Below are 23,548 nucleotides of genomic sequence, written 5' to 3' on the forward strand. Positions count from 1 at the left end.
TGTTTCTTCAATCTACATATTGCACTTAGCCATGTGTGATTTTTGATAATATTTTTTGATTAATTTTTTCCAGCCCCATAAGTCCCTATGCTTTCTTCTTAATAAAACCAAGCAATGCTCTACCTGGTTGGTATTGCACTTCCTTTTTTAGCCTTGATCTGGCTGCAAGTAAGTACCGGTTTCATTTACTTACTGACAAAATCAGCTTTATATCACATAGGACTACTTAAATAACATGAGACATTTGTACATAGCTGACCAGATCCCTTTTAGTTAAGCTCACATGCAAATTCACAATTACCTTTATGTCTTTGTAAATCATTGTCCAAAACCAATTTTTACGTTAATCTTGATTGCTATACCTATGTGAGTACTGACGAAAAATAAAAAATGAGTCAAATCGGTTGCTAGCTACACGGAGCTGCTGCAGCTAATGCCCAGAGCTCCCACTCAGCTAAAACATCAGTTTTGGTGGCATAAGATAAAGAGTGCCTTTGTGCCTCTTAACAGACACAAAATGCAATTAAAATGTTTGTACAACATGAACAGGGCCCTTACATGACAACTAGATGCATTTGTGTTCAGCCCGGCTTCTGTAATAATCATCACAAAGTAGTTCCCTGTGTATTTGTAGCATTTATATCCATTTTGTGTGTGATCCATCTAGCGTTGGTGAGTAGGAGTCTTGTCTGTGTTGATTGTTGTGGTTTCCTTAGCCGGGCTAGAAGGCCCGGCCGGCGTCCCAGCTTCTCCTTCCTGCCTGCCCTCCTGGCTTACCGTGGCCGACAACAATCCAGTGAGCGCCCGCTGGTCTGGTGGAGGCCTTCCAGAAGACCATTCAAGCCTTTGCTGATAAAATTTATATTTTATTTCCCCCTCAAAAATAGGTAATTGAGCACTGTAGTATTTTGTTACTTGACAGGGATGGATGAAGGATCGTAATAAGCAGTTACTGAAGGCTAGCTCTGGCTCCATAGTTACATTACTCCAAGCTTCTTCCTTTGTGAACACCTCCCGCTCTTCACTCTTCACAAACAGCTCCTCCAACCTGCACACTGTTTACCTTTTCCTGCTACAACTGAATTCAAACGGGACTGCAGCGTCTGTAACACTATTTTACTGTACAAGGCAAACATAATTTGGTCTGTTTCCATGTAGTTACATAGTCACTAATATGGTCATAATCACTACAGTACATTTACAGTTACTACTACTACATTTTGAGGTGGGAAATAAAAAATTTTGCAGCGTAAGGCTTGAATGGTCTTCTGGAGGACATCCACCAGACCAGCGGTTGCTCGTTGGATTGTTGTGGCGCGGAGCAAGCCAGGAGGGGGGCAGGAAGCAGAAGCGGGACGCCCGGCCGGGCCTGCTAGCCCGGCTAAGGAAACCACAACAATCAACACTGGCAAGACTCCAACTCACCAACGCACACAAAATGGATATATATGCTACAAATACACACAGAACTGCTGCGTGATGATTATTACCGGAGCCTGGCTGAACACACTCACTCATCCCAGACGGCAGCTAGCAGCTAACAGGGTAGGTGAATTTAAACAATGGCTAAGTTGCTAAATGCATCTTGTTGTCATGTAAGGGCCCTGTTCATGTTGTACAGATGTTTTAATTGCATTTTGTGTCTGTTAAGAGGCACAAAGGCACTCTTTATCTTATGCCCCCAAACTGCCGTTTTAGCTGAGTGAGGGCTCTCGGAGTTAGCTGTATTAGCTCCGTGCTGCTAGCGCCGAATCGCGCTCATTTTTTTGCTATCGACGGTACTCACATACAGTAGGTATAGCAAGAATATTGTAAAAATTGCCAGGAGTTCTCCTTTAATACTATTGATTACAGAAAAATGCCATATCATTAAATACCAAATTTAAGTACCGGAGGAGTAGGCCAAATCCCATCAGTGGTAGTGAGCCAAATTTGTATATTTTCTGAAAATGGCTCAGAAAAGTATTGGTCTAGAGTTTAAGATGTTTTGGCTGTGATTAAGCTAGAGTTTTAAACAAGCACAAATTTACAATAGCTGCGACCACTTAGTGCTGTGGAACCGGTACCAGGTCCGTCGGACTTAACAGGTTAAAACCATACAATTTCCCCCACTACTGTTATTGTCAGACCAAGTTGTGCATTGGATTGTATGTGAACTTACAAATACACTTTCTGCTGTCTTGAGTTCAGGAACACTTATGTCCTCCTTTTCAGGGACGGAACTTAGTTCAAGGATCACTGTAGAGTCAGAAGAGCTCTGGTCCATTTCCTGGGGATTAAATACAAAGCAAACAATTATTGTTGTTAGTTAAAATAAATGTATGCCATTTACTTATTGATAATTGTTCTGTTAAAACTAATTTATTTTAGAATTCCTCTCCCACTACATTCCATATTAGTATTACTATGCACCACATCTAACGTACCTAGTATAACCTGCTAAACTGACTGACTCTACTCTACCTTTTGGTGACCTTTTAAAGGTGTAATCTTTGACACTGATGATGATGATGATGGATAAAGCCTAACAAGCATTTTTTTTCCAGATTAACCTAATGATGAAAATGTGACATATTATAGTGGGATTCATGTAGGCTTATTATTACTTGAGATTATGTACAACACTGTGATTTTATAAAACAAAATCTATAATACAATGACTTACACAAAGCAAAACCTTACTTGGAAAAAATATGAAACCTACAACTCAGGCTAAATACTGGATTATCCTGCAATGGCCCACTTAAGCCAGTCATGATGCCATGTTGTTCAATAAAAACATGATGCAGAGAGAGGAAGAGATTGCTAGGTGTGTTTGCTTGAAAAGTAGGAAGTTTACATTGGCATGACAGAAAGGTAGGCTGTTTGATTTGTGTTGCAGGCTAGTTGACTTACGGCGTGAGTTTAAGCAGCAGCCATAATGAACCGATAACATGTATGAGGGCCTATGGCAAGAATGCTGTGACTGAATAAATACAGTTGCTAAGCATAATAAAACATAATGCTAATGTTACTAGCTACAGCTCTTCTTATGGTGCTGTCCGAGGTTTCTTCCTAAGAGGGAGTTTTTCCTCGCCACTGTCGAACTGCTTGCTCTTGGGGGAATTGTTGGGGCTTTGTAAATTATAGAGTGTGGTCTAGATCTACTCTATCTGTAAAGTGTCTCGAGATAACTCTTGTTATGATTTGATACTATAAATAAAATTGAATTGAATTATGATGCTGCTGAACTTTTCTCATAAACTTGTAGCTGATGATCACATTATTACTGAGGGTGCAGTTATAGGCAGTCATTACAGGTAGCTGTTGGTCTGTTTACATTTTCCACTTTAAAAATACATACACAGGGAAAACAACATTGTAAACAAATAGCTAATGTTTCTGCCTTGCCGCACTAATTTATGACTATGAAGGTAAATGCAAAACGGTGCAAAACGTGAGAGAAAATGTTCCACCTATTGAAAAATATTCACACAAAGAATTTCACAAATGTGTAGATTGATTTTTACAGATACAATGATAGCTGCAAACTTGTAATGCAACATTTACCCATCATTGTTTAATATAAATAATAATAATATATAAAAATCAGTAAACGTTGCATTACAAATTTGCTACTGTCATTGTATCTATGGTAAAATAAATCTACACATTTGTGAATTAGTGTTATTACATTCAGATCACGGTTGTGAGAATGTTTTCTATGAGTGAAAATCTCAATTTCCAAGTTCAGATTTTGTTATGTCCTCTGGAAGCTGGTCCAAAGATCGACACCATAGTGGTTAAAAGCTGCTTCCCCCTGTTTTGTTCTGACAGTAGGTTTCAGTAGTAGTTGCTAATGTTTTAATCTAAGGTGTCTTGGTTGAGAATGTTGTTGGAATATGTCATGCAGGTAGTTTGGTCCCATCCCCTTTAGTTACTTAAAAACTAACAGAAGTGCCTTAGAATCCATTCTGTATTAAATTGGGAGCCAGTGTAAGAACTTTAAGACTGGCATAATATGATCTGTTCTTTTTGTTTTAGTAAGGATCCTGGCTGCACTATTCTGTACCATTTGGAGTGGTTTTAAAGTCTTTTTAGGGAGTCCAGCACATTGCAATAATCAATCCCACTAGAAATGAAAGCATGTATGATTTTTTTCAAGATCCTCCTTTGAAATATATTCTTTTAGTTTATTGATATTTTTAAGATGAAGGTATAATGATTTTATGACTGTTTTAATGTGACTGCTAAAATTTAGATCATTATCTATAAGGACACCGAGGTTGTTTTTTTACCACTTTCTTTGCTTTTAAGCCCTTCCTTTCAAGCAAGGTAGAAAGTTTGCATCTTTCCTCCTCCTTTCCGAAAACTACCACCTCAGTTTTATTTTTGTTAAGCTGGAGGAAGTTCTGTGATATCCAAGTATCTATTTCTTCAAGGCACTGTCAGAGAGTGTTAATGGGGTTATAGTCATTAGTAAAGATATGACAGGAGATAAATATGTTTACAACAGAACTTAAATAGATCAAATTGAAACGTTTTAGAGCATCAGAGTAATCTCATTTGGTAAACTATAAGATGGCAGCCATAGAATGTTGAGGATGTTTCATACATTGCATTGTTTGATGTGTGACAGTGCATGACAGGGTTTTCCCTGAGATTTCAGAGCGCTTAGGTGCAATGACGTCACACATTCATTTGCATATTGGTGATGTCATTAAACAGTTATTTTTGCAAAAGCTTAGCCGAGTTGTTGTTGGTTGCAGCTAGGGAAGGATCATTAGAAGCAAAACTTGGAGGAGCTTGTCACTAAAATGAGAATAGCTTGTCCACCTTAAAGGTCAGCCCACGGTTGGTGAGTGTTCCTTAGCTAAAGTTGTCGCTAGCTCTGTGCCGGGCTGGCTAACCGTTTCACTTTAAACCAGCAGGTAGCAAGCAGGAGACGGGAACTTGGCTTTGGTCTTGAGGAGTTGTAGCAATTACCAACAGATATACTGTACACAGACTAAAATTCTACATTCACATCTATTATGCAAATGATTATTAACTTTATACTCACAGTCCCTCTCTTTTTCCCCTCTCTTTTTCCACCACACACTATCTAATGTGTCGGCTGTACCTGGGGCTGCGTGTGCAACATGCATGGTGTGTGTGTGTGGTTGTAACACTGTTTGTGTCCATCATACAGCACGTGTCCAGAAGACAACAAGCAGGAGCCCCTCCTGTTCATCGGCTTCTATACAGTCTATGTTTGCAGTCCAGATGATGTCCAAATAGTTTTTATGTTTATACGCTTTGGCGCTGCCCCTAAGCTCTATAATGGCAGAGATAACCCTGCATGAGACTCAGAAAGTTGGATTTATCAACAAAACTGCAGGTGGAATACTCGTGCAAATCGAGCCTTTGCCATGCAACACATCAACTTTCTGAGTCTCATGCACCAAACCAACACTGATTTCCATGACAATATTTCCAAACAAACATTCTATAGCAGATATTTAATGTGTACCAGCAAAATAAACAAAAAGAGATCATTAAGTGCAAATTCATATTACGAGTTGTCCTAATCATCACTTTACTGACCTGAAGAATTTAAAGGGCTGTCACGGTGACCATGAATGGTTGTCAAATCTTCTTCCTGCAAGTCATATCATATATCATATTAGTCACACATTTTAGCTGCATTTCTCCAGTTTATTAACAGTAGATTAGGCAGTACGTGTCACATGCACCATCAGAGAGGTAGTATAACACTGTATGTCCATATTTTCGATAAATTAATAGCTACAAAAATTTATATTTCCATTGTGTCTGACGAAATAATGAAAACTGTGAGTCTAAAGGGGCTTTCAACATTATACATCTTTCTTAAGCCATACTAATGCTCAATGTGTAATAAATAAATAAATATGCAGATTACAATACAAGCTTATAAACCAATTAACACTACAAAACTGTCAAATATTAGTCCAGAAAACATGATAGGATGGTTTTTTTATGGGAAAATCTTTAAGTACAACATATTTATCTCTCTGGAGAAAATAGTTCCCCAGCCCCCTCTCCTTCTGTAGTCACCACTCCCTCTCACTCAACACCCCCACCCACCCCCACCCAGCACTATCTGATTCTGACTGCAAGACACATGTTGCAGTACACTTCATGTCAGCTCAGTATCAGTGCATTTAACATTACTGCAGCCATCTCTTGATTTATACTTTTGTTTAAACCCCCCCCACACACACACACGTATGGTAAAAGTTGCAAAATGGCGACAGGTCACGGCATGTGCACGTTACTAAATGGCTGACCTGGTCCTGAGAACCACACCTGCTACTGTCCTAAACTAAGGTTTCCATTTGACACGACGACGGCACAATTTACTGTAAACTAAGATGGTGTTGGTTTATAAACTGTAATGTTAGCTGCCAGTAAACTAGCTAGCATTAACTTATTTGGCTGACAAGATATAAGTTAGCCTTCTAACATTTTACTTTCAAATTAATCTATAAGAGTTGCTTTACATGTGAAAACAGTACAAATCTATTTTAAACAGAATTGTAAACGGTTTAAATGGAAGTAAAATCAATTTTAGACTCACCATCTCTCCCTGATCCATGACTCCAGCCTGCTCTCGTCCATGCAGTGAAGATCTGACGCAGAGTTCACAGCTTACGTGAGGGGAGGGGCTGGACACCATGGGGACTCCGGTATACACACTGGCCACATGGCCAGAGTGGGGGATGGGCGTGGTCGGGATGGGGACTTGAACATGACATACGTGTGTAACAGTGTTTTCTTTTAAACGGCGTCAGTAGCTCAATTTGAGAAAACGATCGAAACCAAACGAACCCTGAAACCTTTCAGCATATAAGCAGACGAATGCTTTTGGCTTAACTTGAAATAAAAATAATTATTTTTTAATTTATTATTAGTTAGTTTTTTTCCTCAAAATTAAGCCAATGACAAGTGTACATACTAAATGGATAAATTTTTCCTCATTAGGAAAAATTAATAATAATTATAATAAATATTTTTATCTTACATGTTCATAACATTCATCAAAATATCTGTATAGATCAGGGGTGGCGAACCTGTGGCTCTTGAGCCGTATGCGGCTCTGTGCCTTCTCCTTTGAGGCTCTTACTGTGTGGCTGTGTTATTGGTGGATTTTTTTTTTTTTTTAACTTTTTGAAACATTTCAGATTGGTTAAAAAAAAAGCACTTGAATGAATTATTTTAAAATAAAAAATAACGCAGCAGAGTTTTTTTATGGACAGATTCTGCAGCCTGAGGAAAAAAAAGCAGCCCCAGATCACCTTCCTCATTATTAAACCTTTCACTGCTGAGTCAGATTGTTTGAAAGCCCCTCTAGTGACAAATGAGTGAAAGAATGGCCACAACCGAGTACAATCAGACCTAAAAAGGATTGTGGGTAACAAAGACTGTCAGGTTTCCCACTGAGTCAATCTAAGTAAGAAAAAAAAAAACTATGAAAACTGCTATGTATTATGACTTTCATTAGATATGGAAGTCACGGTTGCTGTTGTAATGTGGACCTGCATGTGTTGTGTGGCTTTTTGCTGCTGGTGCGTGTTTTATTGTGGCTCTTTATTCTGAACTGGTTGGCCACCCGTGGTATAGATGCTTGTGCATGTCGGCGTGCTCTTATCCGTTCAGTTGATATTTGAGTTCACACCATGCCAAACTCACCTAATGTAAGGGGAGGGCCTGGACACGCAGGCAAACACACCTCATGTTTGCCACATGGTAAAGGCATGGCCAGAGTGGGGGGTGGGCGTGGTCAGGATGGGGACTTGAACATGACAGATTGTGTGTAACAGTGTTTTCTTTTAAATGTGGTAACATTAGCTCAATTTAAGACTACAATTTAAACCATACGCTACAAACCCTGAAAGTTTTTAGCATATAAGCAGACAAATATTTGGCATTATTTGAAATTAATTTCTTCATTATTATTGGGTTGTTTTTATACTAAATTAATACATTTTTCTCCCCATCAATACAAAATTAATTAATAATAAATATACATATTTTTATCTTACATGTTCATAACATTCATCAAAATATATTTCATATATTGTAGTTCTCTGATTCTCAACTTTGTTCTAACGCAGCTCCCTCTCTTCAATCTCTCTCTAACTCGCTCCACCACAAACCCTGGTTGCAGCGCTCATTGAGCCACTGTCTAAAACTGCCATTTCCACCAGCTGAGAGTTTGTAACAGAAATAAATGCATTATGGATCATTTTATTTCTATAGTTTGTAAGCTCACTCAACCAGCTGACTTCTGTTGAAACAGAAGACGTCTCTAACGTTTTAAAACCAGCCTCTGGAGACTTGACCAGCTGAGTCGCAGCAACACCATTAGCCGGTTTGTGTCCAGCTGAGACAAGCCAGTTTAGACTGCTGAAACTGCAATGTTCTAAAACAGTTGTGTCTCGTCGCCAATCTTTGGTCTAAACTCTTCTATAATATATTAGAAACTTCCAATTTGATAAAGTCAGTGTTTATCAGACCACAAATGAGACAATTATTAGAACAACACAGAAACTGTCTCTCACTTGTTACTCAAAATTGTCATGAAAATGACTCAGAAAAAATATGAAATACCATAAATATGTCAAAATACACTGAAAGGGGCCTTTAAGATTTTTTAAAGTTAATTACAAAAAGTAACAATATATTCATCATTGTTAGCTTATACTATATTATCTATATGTAAATGAAATGTAGGGATAAGATGCAGATCTGAAGCAACATCAGAAGTATCCATGGTGGGGAAAAAAGGGAGAATGGATGGCAAGCAATAAAGCTGAACTGCACCAAACCTTCAAATGAGCTTGAATATCAGGTATGGTAGTCCAGCAATGAGATGGCATAACTAAACTATCAAAACCATACTATAAAAAGGTTGCTCAAATCAAGCAAACTGATTTGTTCTGGTTCATAACAGTGATAAAATAACAACCACATACAAAAGCTATAATTAAAATTCCTTTGAACAACAAGTATCACTCCAAGTTTGAGATACAACATTACACAAACTGATAGCTGGTGCAACGGACAAAAGCTGTTCATCTGCACACACACTGCCATGAAACAGAGTTGGTTGGCGAAGTATCTATATACTGTATATATTTAGAATATTTTCGCCGCTTTATTTTGCCATCAGACAGCCCTTTACTAAAAGGAATTGAAGTTGTTGTCTATGCGCTCTTAAAAGCCTTCTTCATTGATAAACACAGCAATTTTAATCTAGCAGAAAACAGGAGTTGCTCTTCTACCACTGCCGCCAGCAGTTAGTTGCTTGTCTAGTTCTGTCTCGATTGTTAAGTTAGTTTTTGTTATTGTGTGCCTTTTCATTAGCTTTATGTAAAAGAAATAGTCTGTGCAAAAAGTCTGTGCTAGGCTAACATTATCTGCCCTGCTATATGTTGTGCCTTTATCACAACATACTATGGCCTGTTGTAAGCTATTACTTAAGTATCAAAATATCTTAATCATCTCTTAAATAACTATAAATATAATTATAATGAATACATATTTAATACATTAGTCTTTATTGAACATGTATAGCATAAAATAACGTGGGTTTTTGTTTGGAAATAACTGAATTCATGCCAAACTGTCTGTTCCTCTGGGCCTCTCTGCTTCAGAGGTCACAACCAGGTCAGTTGAGACATATTGGGTGGGGGAGGGAGGACTGCAATCTGCACCTGCACTACTGCTGCATTCAAGGGAATATGGAAATTGCAATTTTACTGACCCTGACTGGTCATGTTTTTACTAAAATGGAGGACTGCTGATTTTTTTTTGCAGTTATTTTAAGACAATTTTGCTCTTGCTGAGTAATTCAAGGCATCCTCTGACCTGGATGACTGAAAACACACTTTAAATTATGGATTTTACTTTTCTGTTTTGTGAAATTTACCTCAACATGAAGACCCATAGTTCTGTAATATCCAGGCACACCTGAACACACAGTTAGAAACGTGCTTGTTTGTTTAAACCTAAACAGCCCAAGTTATGAAGGATACAGATGCAGCACCATGATTAATCCATGTGAAACATATTACATTTTTTATCAAACTAGGTTGGGCTGAGCGTAAAAAAAAGGAAATCTGGGCTAGGGTAAGTAATGATCTTATCAAACAGAATATACAGATTTCTTTGTAAGCAATAGCAATAGCAGGGCGTGAGGGTTATAAGGGGTTTGTGGCAGAAGGCTGTCATATATACACATACAGTTATTTGTTAATGAGGGGGGAAACATAGATATGGTAGCTTTCAACCAATGATCGATTTAGCAAACTGGATAATGCAGCTGAGTCTGGCTATGTCCTGAGTCCTGTTTACCTTACCAGAAGCAGGAAGTATGCTCTTTCAGCCTTTTGCAGTGGTGTTGATTTTTGCATCCCACTTAAGATCCTGGGATATTGTGTATTCTTGAATGTGTGTCCCAGTGGTGACTACTGAGCCAAGAATGTTAAAGATGATAGGTAAAGGTCCCAACTTTTCCAAACTTAAATATATTACAGAAGTTATAATTATGAAATAGGCTATATATATTAAAGCCTACCTTTTATTTTGCTCTCTATCAAAGAAAAATATGTTGTATGCTGTAAATCAATGCCCAACGCACTCGAAATCAATGCACTGCAGTTTTTTTTGACCTGCCTCATTTGATGCTTCCATGGCGACGCAGGCATCAGATTTTAAGCGCCAACACCACAGAACCAGCAGTATTGTAGAAAAGGCTATTGCTATTTGGCAAAGGTTTTGTATGCTACAGATCCCCCAAACAGTAGAGGCATTAGACTTTTTGTGCCATAACGGACATTTAATTTTTTATATTAAGAAATATTTAAGTTGCATTCATTCATTTTCACTTTTTTATAATGACTATAAGCTACAGAACAAGTTTATAGTCCAGATTATGGATACATGAACAGAGGCACCGACCCTGCACTTACAAAACAGATGCCGGATAGGGTTTTTTTTAGTGACAGCGCAGGTCACTAAAAATTATTGTAAATATGTATGATATAGTGCTTGTTCCTCATCCTCCACTGCATCAATCCTTCCCATTTTTTCAGCTCATCTGTAAATGCCATCACAATGATTACTGGGCTTTTAAGAGAAACTTTCACTCAGTTGCCGTGACATTTTTGAATGGTTTAGGTGCACAGAAGTATGAGCTTGATTCACACCATCATAAACATCCTCTCGTGTTTCACCATCAACAAAAATAAATAGAAGGCTGTTTGTAGAGCGGATCTCCGTGGCGTATACACACAACTATCATGCTGATCTCACACCTGGTGTGGCTAGTTTCATAGCAATAAACTATGATCACAGTCAGTGAGACAGCGAACAGACTAGAGTAGACTAACGCTTTTGTTGCGTATTGGCCATTTAAAACATTGGGTGTACTTCAAAACGCGTGTCAGATGCTTTTAGTGCGTTTGGAACTTTAAGCTCAAACTTTTGCCACGGAAGCTACTGTATTGGAAGGTTACTCCTGAAAATTTAAAGAGTGCTGGAATGTGGAACGTGTGATACTTGTTGAATGGGGTTATTATCTTCGAACCTTTGCCTATCATCTTTAAGGGCAGATGGAGGGTGCTCAGGGGGGGCTCTTCCTGAAGTCCACAATCATCTCCAATGTCTTCTGAGCATTTAGTTACAGGTTGTTGTGGCTGCACCAGGATGCCAGCTGCTTGACATCATGTCTGTACGATGACACATCATTGTTGGATATAAGCTTTACAGGGGGTCCTGGAGGGCCAGTCAGTAGTGTACAGAGCGTAAAGCAAAGGGAGAGCAAACTGCACTGTAGGGCTCCAGTGCCGGGAGACATGGTCAGTGAGATGTGTGCTTTCTGAGCCTCAAATGATGTTTCCTATTCGTATTTTGGAAATATGTGGCCAGATGGGAAACCCTATCTCCAGCATAATGGTTTTGGGTTAAATTCCCACTGCGATACATCAACCAATGTGTCCCTGAGCAAGACACTTAACCCCTAGTTGCTCCAGAGGTGTGCAACCTCTGACATATGTAACAATTGGAAGTCACTTTGGAAAAAAGCGTCCGCTAAATGACATGTAATGTAATAGAGCTGTAATCCACAAATCGAACCTTTGCAAGGTTACTAGGTCTGGTTTTATAGTTATATTAGATGAATGAGGTAATGAAGATATTAGGCACAGGCGTTTGACATGATGAAGATGTTGCATGCATGGTTAGTAGCCTATATTACCAAGTTTCTAATGTTATGAAACAAAACTATGAAGAAATAACTGAGCAAGAAGATTTATCTATTGATCTGAAGGGCCAATAGGCCTATAGTGAGGTGTTTTTTACAGTTTCATAACCATTGGTAAATAGATTCACTAATTCACTAGTATATTTGATGGATCATCAGGATAAAAAACATTTTGAAAATCAGTAATCCTATCTTGATAATTTAGGTCTATAAACAGGTAACTGGCAAAGTAAATACAGTTATAGTATTATGACAGAAAGATAAACTAGCTATCTGCAATATAATTACAGTAAAATGTAACATTTAACTTAACTAAGGCAACAAGATTTGTTCATAATTCTCTTATGTTAGACAATAAATAGCCTCATTTTAGTTAAAATTGCAAATTAAACAAAAAGAAAAAGCACATTCTAGGACATGTTTAAGCAGAGATAGCTTTTTTAAGTGGAATTGAATTTTGAATTTTATGTTAAACCACTAGATATTGATCAAATTGTAGGACTTTAATTTTAAGTATTCTGAGTTTGAGTTACTATGGCTGGGCTAACAGAAAGTTCAAATTGTATTATGCTGTAATACCATCTCCCACCAGGAGGGGTGCATCATTGACTGAGTTAAATTTTCATTATGCTGCAATACCATTTATTACCAGGAGGGGCGCATGTTCACAGAAAAGTTCACACACTTGCAATACCACCGTTTGCCAGTAGGATGTCAGCGTCTTACACACACACACATTTTTCTCATGAAAACCCCCCCAAAGGGGACATTGGAGATATTGATACTGGGCATATTAGGAAGCTGTTTTCTATGCTTTGAGAGGGGTCTGCCCGTGGGGACCCTGATTTTGGTCCCCACGGTGACACGAGTCCCCACCTTGTGAGTGTGTATTCAGGTCAAGGTCCCCATCGGTATAGAAATGCGAGTACACACACACACACACACACACACACACACACACACACACACACACACACAAAGATCATTCCCTTCAAGTTCAATTTCCCCAACTCGTGGGACTTATGTACCTAAATCCCCTCAACAGCATAATAAACTCTAATCCTACAAAGCCTGTAATACAAGATTAAACATATTCAAGCCAACACAGGAGGCTGCATTCCAGCACAGTCGCTGCTGCCAATTTTCCTTAAATATGTGAAAGTAGTCAAATGGGCTGGAAACTGCTTTGTGGCAATTACAATACTGAAACCTGCACGTAATTAAGATATATGTCATTCTGGCGCCTGATTATATTGCTGTTGCTGTTTATGATTATAATGTAAAAGCATAGAAACCCGAACTGCTAGTTGTTTTACAGACTGAAACTGAGTTTAGTGCTGTTCCTAGTAAGCACAGAGGAGGTGAGTTGCAGGCCAAACATGTCAAAACAAGCCCACATCTGCTTGAATGCTTAAAACGTTAGTTCTATGCAACATCTAAAGCACTATCGTTTCAGTTTAGGGTTAACTACATGTTAAAGGGATACGCCACCGTTTGTTGAAATAGGGCTTATCACGGTCTCCCCTAGCTGTAGATAGGTACGCATTTTTTTGTGCCGCTAGTTAGCTTAGCGTAGTGAATGGAATCCTATGTTGCCGGTTAGCATGTTGTGAGTAAAAGTGAGCCAACAAAAGACAAAGAAACAACCTAATTACTTGCACTGAGACAAAAAATGCGTTGGCCCACCTATCTACAGCCAGGGTAGACCGTGATAAGCCCTATTTCAACAAACGGTGGCGTATTCCTTTAACATATGGTACTTCAATGCTGTTGAAACAGCAGTTACATATCCATAACATACACACCTAAACAAATGCATTTTTATGGATTATTGTTTTTGATCCTGTGTTCATACAAGTTAAAGTAGAATAACAATTAATATTGATGTCTTTTGACATGCAAATCCTAAAATCAGTTCTGTACAGGATTCTGGTTTTCCCCGGTCTATAGGCTATATGTGGGTGCATAAGATAGTGGAAACACTTTACAATATATTTAATTGCAATACAACAACACTACTATACAATGCTACAAACAGGTCTACACAGCTATAAGCTTATGCTGACTTTCAGACAGACATGATGGCTGGATGTGAGTTTGGGCTTATTGTTATTATTATTATTATTATACATTTTCCACTGTTACAACCAAACACTTTAACAGACTGGTGTATTCCGTGACATGTGTTGTGGCTCTCTCTCTCTGTCTTCCCGTGGACCTCCTGTGTGTGATGCAGTGTTGTAGTCGAGTCACCAACTGTCGAGTCAGAGTCATGTCTTGAGCCCCCAGTTTTCAAGTCCGAGTCACCAAAGAAGAGTCTGAGTCGAGTCACCATTACCTGAGTTCGAGCCCCGAGTCGAGACATGAGTCCAGAGAATAGCGACCAGAGTCCGAGTCCAGGACTGGATTACTCCGTCACTGCCTATTACACATAAAAGTAGTCAGAAACTTCATCAAACTTCCGTGTCCCATTTTGTCAATGCTCGAGTCCGTGTCCAATTGCAAGTCATCAGTGTGTGAGTCCAAGCCGAGTCACAAGTCCAGAGAATAGCGACTTGAATCAGACTCGAGTCAGAGTCCAGGGCCATGTTCAGTCCTAAAAAAAAACATAGCAACACAGTTTTTTTTAACTGGAATGTTTGGTGCGTTGAACTCCCCGTTGTGTGCGCAAGTGCTCTAAATGGTTGCCCATGTGGTTCTTTGGTTGGTGATTGGTTTCTCCATGGCAGCCATTGAGGACATAAGACCAGCTGCCTCCAGGTTCTCCTTTTATAAATCCTGTAGCCGGGTTGGATCAGTGGGTAGAGCAGGCGCACGTATTGAGAGGTTTATGCCTCGACGCAGATGTCCAGGGTTCGGGTCCGACTTGTGATGATTTCCTGCATGTCTTCCCACTCTCTCTCCCCTTTCTCAGCTAGCTGTCCTACCAATTAAAAAAGGTGGAAAAGCCCAAAAAATAATCTTTAAAAAAAACCAACTATAAATCCTCTTTTTTTTAATGTTTGTGTTGTGTTTTGGAGTTAATCATCTGATGCAAAAAAAAAACTTTGCCGCTGTGGGAACTGTTGGGGTGAGTCACTTTTTATTCCCAAAGTTAAGGGTGTGTGTTGGCTTCATGGTGGCACCTCAACCTAAATCAATAAAACCTGTGCTTCCCTAACCAAACAATAATACACCAAAACAGACATCATTTCCCTAAGCAAAAACAGGAGAAAAACAGTATAAACAACCTCCAACCCCTCCCAAATTAAGCTGCATGTTCTGAAATAATGGCAGTAAGCAGCTCTGTGAAGCTGCTGGAAACAGCTTCAGTTTATGGAATATTTTGACCCAAACATCCGTTTCACAACAGGGAAATCAAGGCTTAGACATGCTGGTGATTAATAGAAGCTGGGCACTGAACACAGCTAATTTTCCCAGACTGTAATTTTCCCTCAATGCGGCTGCGATTACATGCGGTTACTTTTTTTCTCTCTCTTCAAATCAAAACAACTGTCTTCCATTTAAGTATTTATATGAGTGCTACATAAAATGCAAATGTAAAATGTCCTATTTATGCCTCACAACAAGTAGTCAATAAAGACAGAAGGCTCTTTCAGGCACAGTACAAATCCAGTCACGAGTTTTTATTCCTTATTTTGTCATGATTTATAATTTTACCCGGAAATGTGGCACACAAATACCACCACGTTATTTATGATTATTGCTCCCATGTGAACCAACAAAAACCCCATTCGTTCAGCAGGACCGCCAAAGATGTTGGTGGCTTGAACCTGCTGTTGAATAATGTTAATTTTGCTGTTGGGTTGTTGCGGTCTGAGCTTTAAATAACTTGCACTCCAGAGAAAGAAGCAAGACGCTGACATTTCCATTCTCTGCCTGCCAGTTCCAAGAATAGACTTTCCTGCTGAGAATTTCTTTTTCCATTTCATCTTTGTGACAGTTTCTTGGCTTTCACACAGAAACAAGCAATGCAAATCAGAGTGTTTTTTAAGATTAGTGTTTCATGGTACTTTCGCCTTTTGTTCTACAGTCAAAAATAGAACAGGAAATGGCAGGGCAAAGCACGTGAGGGATGATGTGAAAAATCAAATGTGGCCAGTTTTGATCCCAGGATGTTGTGGTGACTTGGTACAGGCCACAGGGACACCGTTTGTGCACTTTTTTCCATGCACTTTTGCAGATTTTCCCGTGTTAACTCCCTTTGGCATGTCAAGTTCCATCCACACTGTATCCCAGTTAATGGTAACTACTGTTTTGTGTGCTTTTGTGCTACCTTTATGACACAAGATTTTACCTTTTTCTTTAACCTACCACAAGTAAGATTCACCTGGGTGTAATGCCCATTCTCTGGGGGACAGTGTTTGTAACTACCACCTACAAACAGCTCTTTATCTAGTATGGACCAAAGAACAATCTTTTTTCTTAGTTAGAAAAACTTCCAGTCCAGTGGTGAAAGAACAAAAAATCATAGAAAGGTATGTCATGAAAGTCATAAAAAAAAGTCATAGCATGGTATATCGAAAAAAGTAAAAAGAGTATAGTATGTCAAAAAAGTCACATTATAATGTGTCTAATGAAGTAAAAGAGTCATTGTATAGTACGTAAAAAAGTGATAGTTTACTATGTCAAAATAGTCAGTGCAGTGTGTAGAAAAAAATTCACAAAAATCATAGTATAGTATGTCAAAGAAAGTATGTTGACAAAAGTCAAAATACAGTTTGTCTAAAAAATCACAAAGTCACAGTATAGTATGCAGAAAAAAATCATAAAAATGTCATAATATATTATTTTGAAAAAAGTCATAGTATATTATTTTGAAAAAACTCAGTATATAGTATGTTGAAAAAGGTCATAATTACGTCTAATAATATTTTGTTATTTCTAACAAAGTCACAGTATTATAAGTTGAAAAAAGTAAAAAAGGCATAGTACAGTACTTCAAAAGAAATAGTAAGTATAAGAGGTCACAGAATTTCAGAATTGGTCCTCCATTCAATTCATGAACTGGAATTTGAATTTAATTGACTCCGCCCCACAGGAAGTTGAATGACAGGAAGTGGAATTAAATTCATGGCAATTCAAAGAAATTCCACAAAGTCACACAACAGAAAGAATGTGTTCAATCTCACATACATTCATACCTTCAGGAAGGTTACTTTGGAAATGTAATTGCTAACTGTTATAAGTTACCCATTATAAATGTGGTTTGGATTACTTTATTAATGCAAAGCAATTTCCTTTAAATTTGATTAGTAACTAATTGAATTACACATTTTACCCCAGTAATACAACGAAATACAATTACATTAATTTTGTCATTTAATAACATAATTTCATTACATGTAACTAGTCATTCCTCAACCCTGCATACATTTTGTTTCAAAATATAGATCACTCTTTAAGAGAGCAAATATTTCTATTAATTCCACATTTGACAATAATTGTTTTCTTGATTTACAATAAGTGATACGTTTCCAAGTGTGCTTGCATGCTTTTAAACACATATGATATCCAGTGTTGGAGGTAACTCCTTACGAAGTAATGCCATAATATAATCACATTTGGCTGTAACTGAGTAATGTAACACATTAATGTTACTGTTACTGTTGTGTTGTGAGTTGAAGGTGTGTTTAAGCCCTTTATGAGCTATATGCCAGGCTCTTGCTGTGTTGCGCTACAGTAATGTAATGAGTAGAGTAATGAGTTACTATCCATAGAGAATAACAAGTAAGTAAATGCATTATGTTTTTTTTTTTTTTTTAAAGTGAATAATGTGTATTACACGTTATTGAGTAGTTACCCCAACACTGATGATATCAAATATCAGAAGCATAATACCATCAAGAGATGGTTTTCAAAATAAAAGACTGTCTGTCTGTTAACTTACGTGTAGATGCCTTTTGAAATTTGAAGTAGCCTTGATGGAGCCACAGATTAGAGCACTGCAGTGCTTGCATATGGCTCTGTGGTTTCCAGGGGTTCTTGTTGGAATTGGTTCTTCAAAATGAACTGGTACAGATGACCTTTTAGGCCTGCTATTATTTTCCATGTCGCTGTTATTGCAGGTGTCAAATCTATAAACGTTTGTAACCTGAAGTTGTAAGGGACTTCTGAAACTTAAAAAGTCAAGTGTTAACCATCAAATTTTGTAGAAAAGAAGCTTTTAAACAAATGTCCACCTCAAATTGTTTGGCAACCATTTTAAATACTTGGCTAAAAAAAGCATTCTGGTGAAATGAAGTCATGTTCCACAAAATTACAATTACAATTAATCAAACTTAATTATTTGTTCTGTGACTAGAGCATTTAACATTACTTGATGGGGGAAAACATTTCCTGATAAAAAAGTCATAGTACAGTATGTCGAAAAAAGTGAAAAAATGTCATAGCATCGTATGTTGAAAAAAACTGATAAAAGAAGTCATAGTATAGTATGTGGAAAAACGTCATAATATAGTGGGTCGACAAAAGTCATAGTATAGTATGTAGAAAAAAGTTATTAAAGAAGTCATAGTATAGTACGTCGACAAAAGTGATAAAAAAGTCAAAGTATAGTATGATGAAAAAAGTGATAAAAAGTCATAGCATAGTATCACTTTTTTCGACATACTATACTATGACTTTTTTATCACTTTTTTGGACATACTATACTATGACTGTTTGACATACTATACTATGAATGTTTTCGACATACTATACTATGACTTTTAAGCAATTTTTTCGACATACTATACTATGACTGTTTTATCACTTTTTTGGACATGCTATACTATGACTGTTTGACATTATACTATGACTTTTTATGTCATAGCCTACTATACTATGACTGTTTGACATACTACACTATGACTTTTTATCAGTTTTTTTGACATACTATACTATGACTGTTTGACATACTATACTATGACTGTTTTATCACTTTTTTCGACATACTATACTATGAATTTTTTATCACTTTTTTTGACATACTATACTATGACTTTTTAATCACTTTTTTCGACATACTATACTATGACTGTTTGACATACTATACTATGACTTTTTTCGACATACTATACTATGACTGTTTTCGACATACTGTACTATGATTGTTTGACATACTATACTATGACTGTTGACATACTATACTATGACTGTTTTATAAATTTTTTGGACATGCTATACTATGACTGTTTGACATACTGTACTATGATTGTTTGACATACTATACTATGACTATTTTCGACATACTATACTATGACTTTTTAATCACTTTTTTTGACATACTATACTATGACTGTTTATAATTTCTTTCGACATACTATACCATGACTTTTTTCAACATGCTATACTATGACTGTTTGACATTATACTATGACTTTTTATGTCATAGCCTACTATACTATGACTGTTTGACATACTATACTATGACTGTTTTCGACATACTATACTATGATTGTTTTATCACTTTTTTCGACATACTATACCAAGACTGTTTGACATACTATACTATGATTGTTTGACATACTATACTATGAAAGTTTGACATACTATACTATGACTGTTTTCGACATACTATACTATGACTTTTTATAAATTTTTTTCTACATACTATACCATGACTTTTTTCAACATGCTATACTATGACTGTTTTATCACCCTTTTCGACATACTATACTATGACTGTTTTATAAATTTTTTGGACATGCTATACTATGACTGTTTGACATACTGTACTATGATTGTTTGACATACTATACTATGACTATTTTCGACATACTATACTATGACTTTTTAATCACTTTTTTTGACATACTATACTATGACTTTTTATAAAAAAAATTCTACATACTATACCATGACTTTTTTCAACATGCTATACTATGACTGTTTGACATTATACTATGACTTTTTATGACATAGCCTACTATAATATGACTGTTTGACATACTATACTATGACTGTTTTCGACATACTATACTTTGACTTTTTATTACTTTTTTCGACATACTATACTATGACTCTTTGACATACTATAATATGACTGTTTTCGACATACTATACTTTGACTGTTTTATCACCCTTTTCGACATACTATACTATGACTGTTTTATCACTTTTTTCGACATACTATACTATGACTCTTTGACATACTATAATATGACTGTTTTCGACATACTATACTTTGACTGTTTTATCACCCTTTTCGACATGCTATACTATGACTGTTTTATCACCCTTTTCGACATGCTATACTATGACTGTTTGACATACTATACTATGGATGTTTAATCACCCTTTTCTACATGCTATACTATGACTTTTTATAATTTTTTTCGACATACTATACTATGACTGTTTTCGACATACTATACTATGACTGTTTTATCACTTTTTTTGACATACTATACTATGACTGTTTTATCACCCTTTTCGACATACTGTACTATGACTTTTTTATTACTTTTTTCGACATACTATACTATGACTGTTTTATCACCCTTTTCGACATACTATACTATGACTGTTTTATCACTTTTTTCGACAGACTATACTATGACTGTTTTATCACTTTTTTTGACATGCTATACTATGACTGTTTGACATACTATACTATGACTTTTTATAAAACCTTCTCAGACATTTTTTTCTCTTTTATTCTTTCGGAACTCTGCTGTTGCTGCATCTCATCTTCATCTATTTTTTCAACATACTATACTATGAATGTTTTATCACCCTTTTCGACATGCTATACTATGACTGTTTTCGACATACTACACTATGACTTATCAATTACTATACTATACTATGATTGTTTGAAATACTATACAATGACTTTTTTCGACATGCTATACTATGACTGTTTGACATACTATACTATGGATGTTTAATCACCCTTTTCTACATACTGTACTATGACTTTTTATAATTTTTTTCGACATACTATACTATGACTGTTTTATCACCCTTTTCGACATACTGTACTATGACTTTTTTATTACTTTTTTCGACATACTATACTATGACTGTTTTATCACCCTTTTCGACATACTATACTATGACTGTTTTATCACCCTTTTCGACATGCTATACTATGACTGTTTATAAAACCTTCTCAGACATTTTTTTCTCTTTTATTCTTTAGGAACTCTGCTGTTGCTGCATCTCATCTTTATCAATTTTATCAACATACTATACTATGACTGTTTGACATACTATAATATCACTTTTTTCGACATACTATACTATGACTGTTTAGCAATATTTTCGACATACTATACTATGACTGTTTTAACACTTTTTTGGACATGCTATACTATGATCTGTTTGACATACTGTACTATGCTTGTACTTTTCACTTTTTTGGGGCATGCTATAACTATACTGTTTGCAGACTGTACTCACTAATTTTTTTTAACATATTATACCATACTTTTTTCGACATCCTACTTACGACTGTTTGACATACTATTCTATGATTGTTTTCGACATACTATACTATGACTTTTTATCACTTTTTTCGACATGCTATACTATGACTGTTTGACATACTATACTATGACTTTTTATCGTTTTTTTTGACATACTATACTATGACTCATTGACATACTATACTATGATTGTTTTATCACTTTTTTCGACATGCTATACTATGACTGTTTGACATACTATACTATGACTGTTTTCGACATACTATACTATGACTTTTTATAAAAAAATTCTACATACTATACCATGACTTTTTTCAACATGCTATACTATAACTGTTTGACATTATACTATGACTTTTAATGACATAGCCTACTATACCATGACTGTTTTCGACATAATATACTATGACTGTTTGACATACTATTCTATGATTGTTTTCGACATACTATACTATGACTTTTTATCACTTTTTTCGACATGCTATACTATGACTGTTTGACATACTATACTATGACTTTTTATCGTTTTTTTTGACATACTATACTATGACTCATTGACATACTATACTATGATTGTTTTATCACTTTTTTCGACATGCTATACTATGACTGTTTGACATACTATACTATGACTGTTTTCGACATACTATACTATGACTTTTTATAAAAAAATTTCTACATACTATACCATGACTTTTTTCAACATGCTATACTATAACTGTTTGACATTATACTATGACTTTTAATGACATAGCCTACTATAATATGACTGTTTGACATACTATACTATGACTGTTTTCGACATACTATACTTTGACTTTTTTATTACTTTTTTCGACATACTATACTATGACTCTTTGACATACTATAATATGACTGTTTTCGACATACTATACTTTGACTGTTTTATCACCCTTTTCGACATACTATACTATGACTGTTTTATCACTTTTTTTGACATACTATACTATGACTGTTTTATCACCCTTTTCGACATGCTATACTATGACTGTTTTCGACATACTACACTATGACTTATCAATTACTATACTATACTATGATTGTTTGAAATACTATACCATGACTTTTTTCGACATGCTATACTATGACTGTTTGACATACTATACTATGGATGTTTAATCACCCTTTTCTACATGCTATACTATGACTTTTTATAATTTTTTTCGACATACTATACTATGACTGTTTTCGACATACTATACTATGACTGTTTTATCACTTTTTTTGACATACTATACTATGACTGTTTTATCCGCCATACCGTTATACTATTCTATGACTTTTTTTACGTTATACCTATACTATTACTGTTTTTTAACCTTTTCGATATACTATACTATGACTGTTTTATCACTTTTTTTACATGCAATACTATGACTTGGTTTTTTCCGGTGCTATACTATGACTGTTTGACATACTATACTATGACTTTTTATAAAACCTTCTCAGACATTTTTTTCTCTTTTATTCTTTAGGAACTCTGCTGTTGCTGCATCTCATCTTTATCAATTTTTTCAACATACTATACTATGAATGTTTTATCACCCTTTTCGACATGCTATACTATGACTGTTTTCGACATACTATACTATGACTGTTTGACATACTATACTATGACTGTTTGACATACTATTATATCACTTTTTTCGACATACTATACTATGACTGTTTAGCAATATTTTCGACATACTATACTATGACTGTTTTATCACTTTTTTGGACATGCTATACTATGACTGTTTGACATACTGTACTATACTATGACTTTTTTCGACATACTTTACTATGATTGTTTGACATACTATACTATGACTGTTTGACACACTATACTATGACTTTTATCGAC

At 36.1% G+C, this 23,548-nt stretch overlaps 1 long non-coding RNA gene across 1 annotated transcript; it reads right to left on the minus strand.

Annotated features, from left to right (window-relative positions):
• Window positions 1-1,769: 1,769 nt before the first annotated feature.
• LOC120558094 lies at window positions 1,770-6,931 on the minus strand. Its single transcript, XR_005639056.1, has 3 exons — window positions 6,581-6,931; window positions 5,566-5,620; window positions 1,770-2,269 (listed from the first exon to the last, which is right to left on the minus strand). It is a non-coding gene; the product is annotated as an uncharacterized LOC120558094 (long non-coding RNA).
• Between the last annotated feature and the right edge of the window lie 16,617 nt (window positions 6,932-23,548).

The sequence above is a fragment of the Perca fluviatilis genome, chromosome 4 (assembly GCF_010015445.1).
Source record: "Perca fluviatilis chromosome 4, GENO_Pfluv_1.0, whole genome shotgun sequence".
Taxonomy (NCBI): Eukaryota; Metazoa; Chordata; class Actinopteri; order Perciformes; family Percidae; genus Perca; species Perca fluviatilis.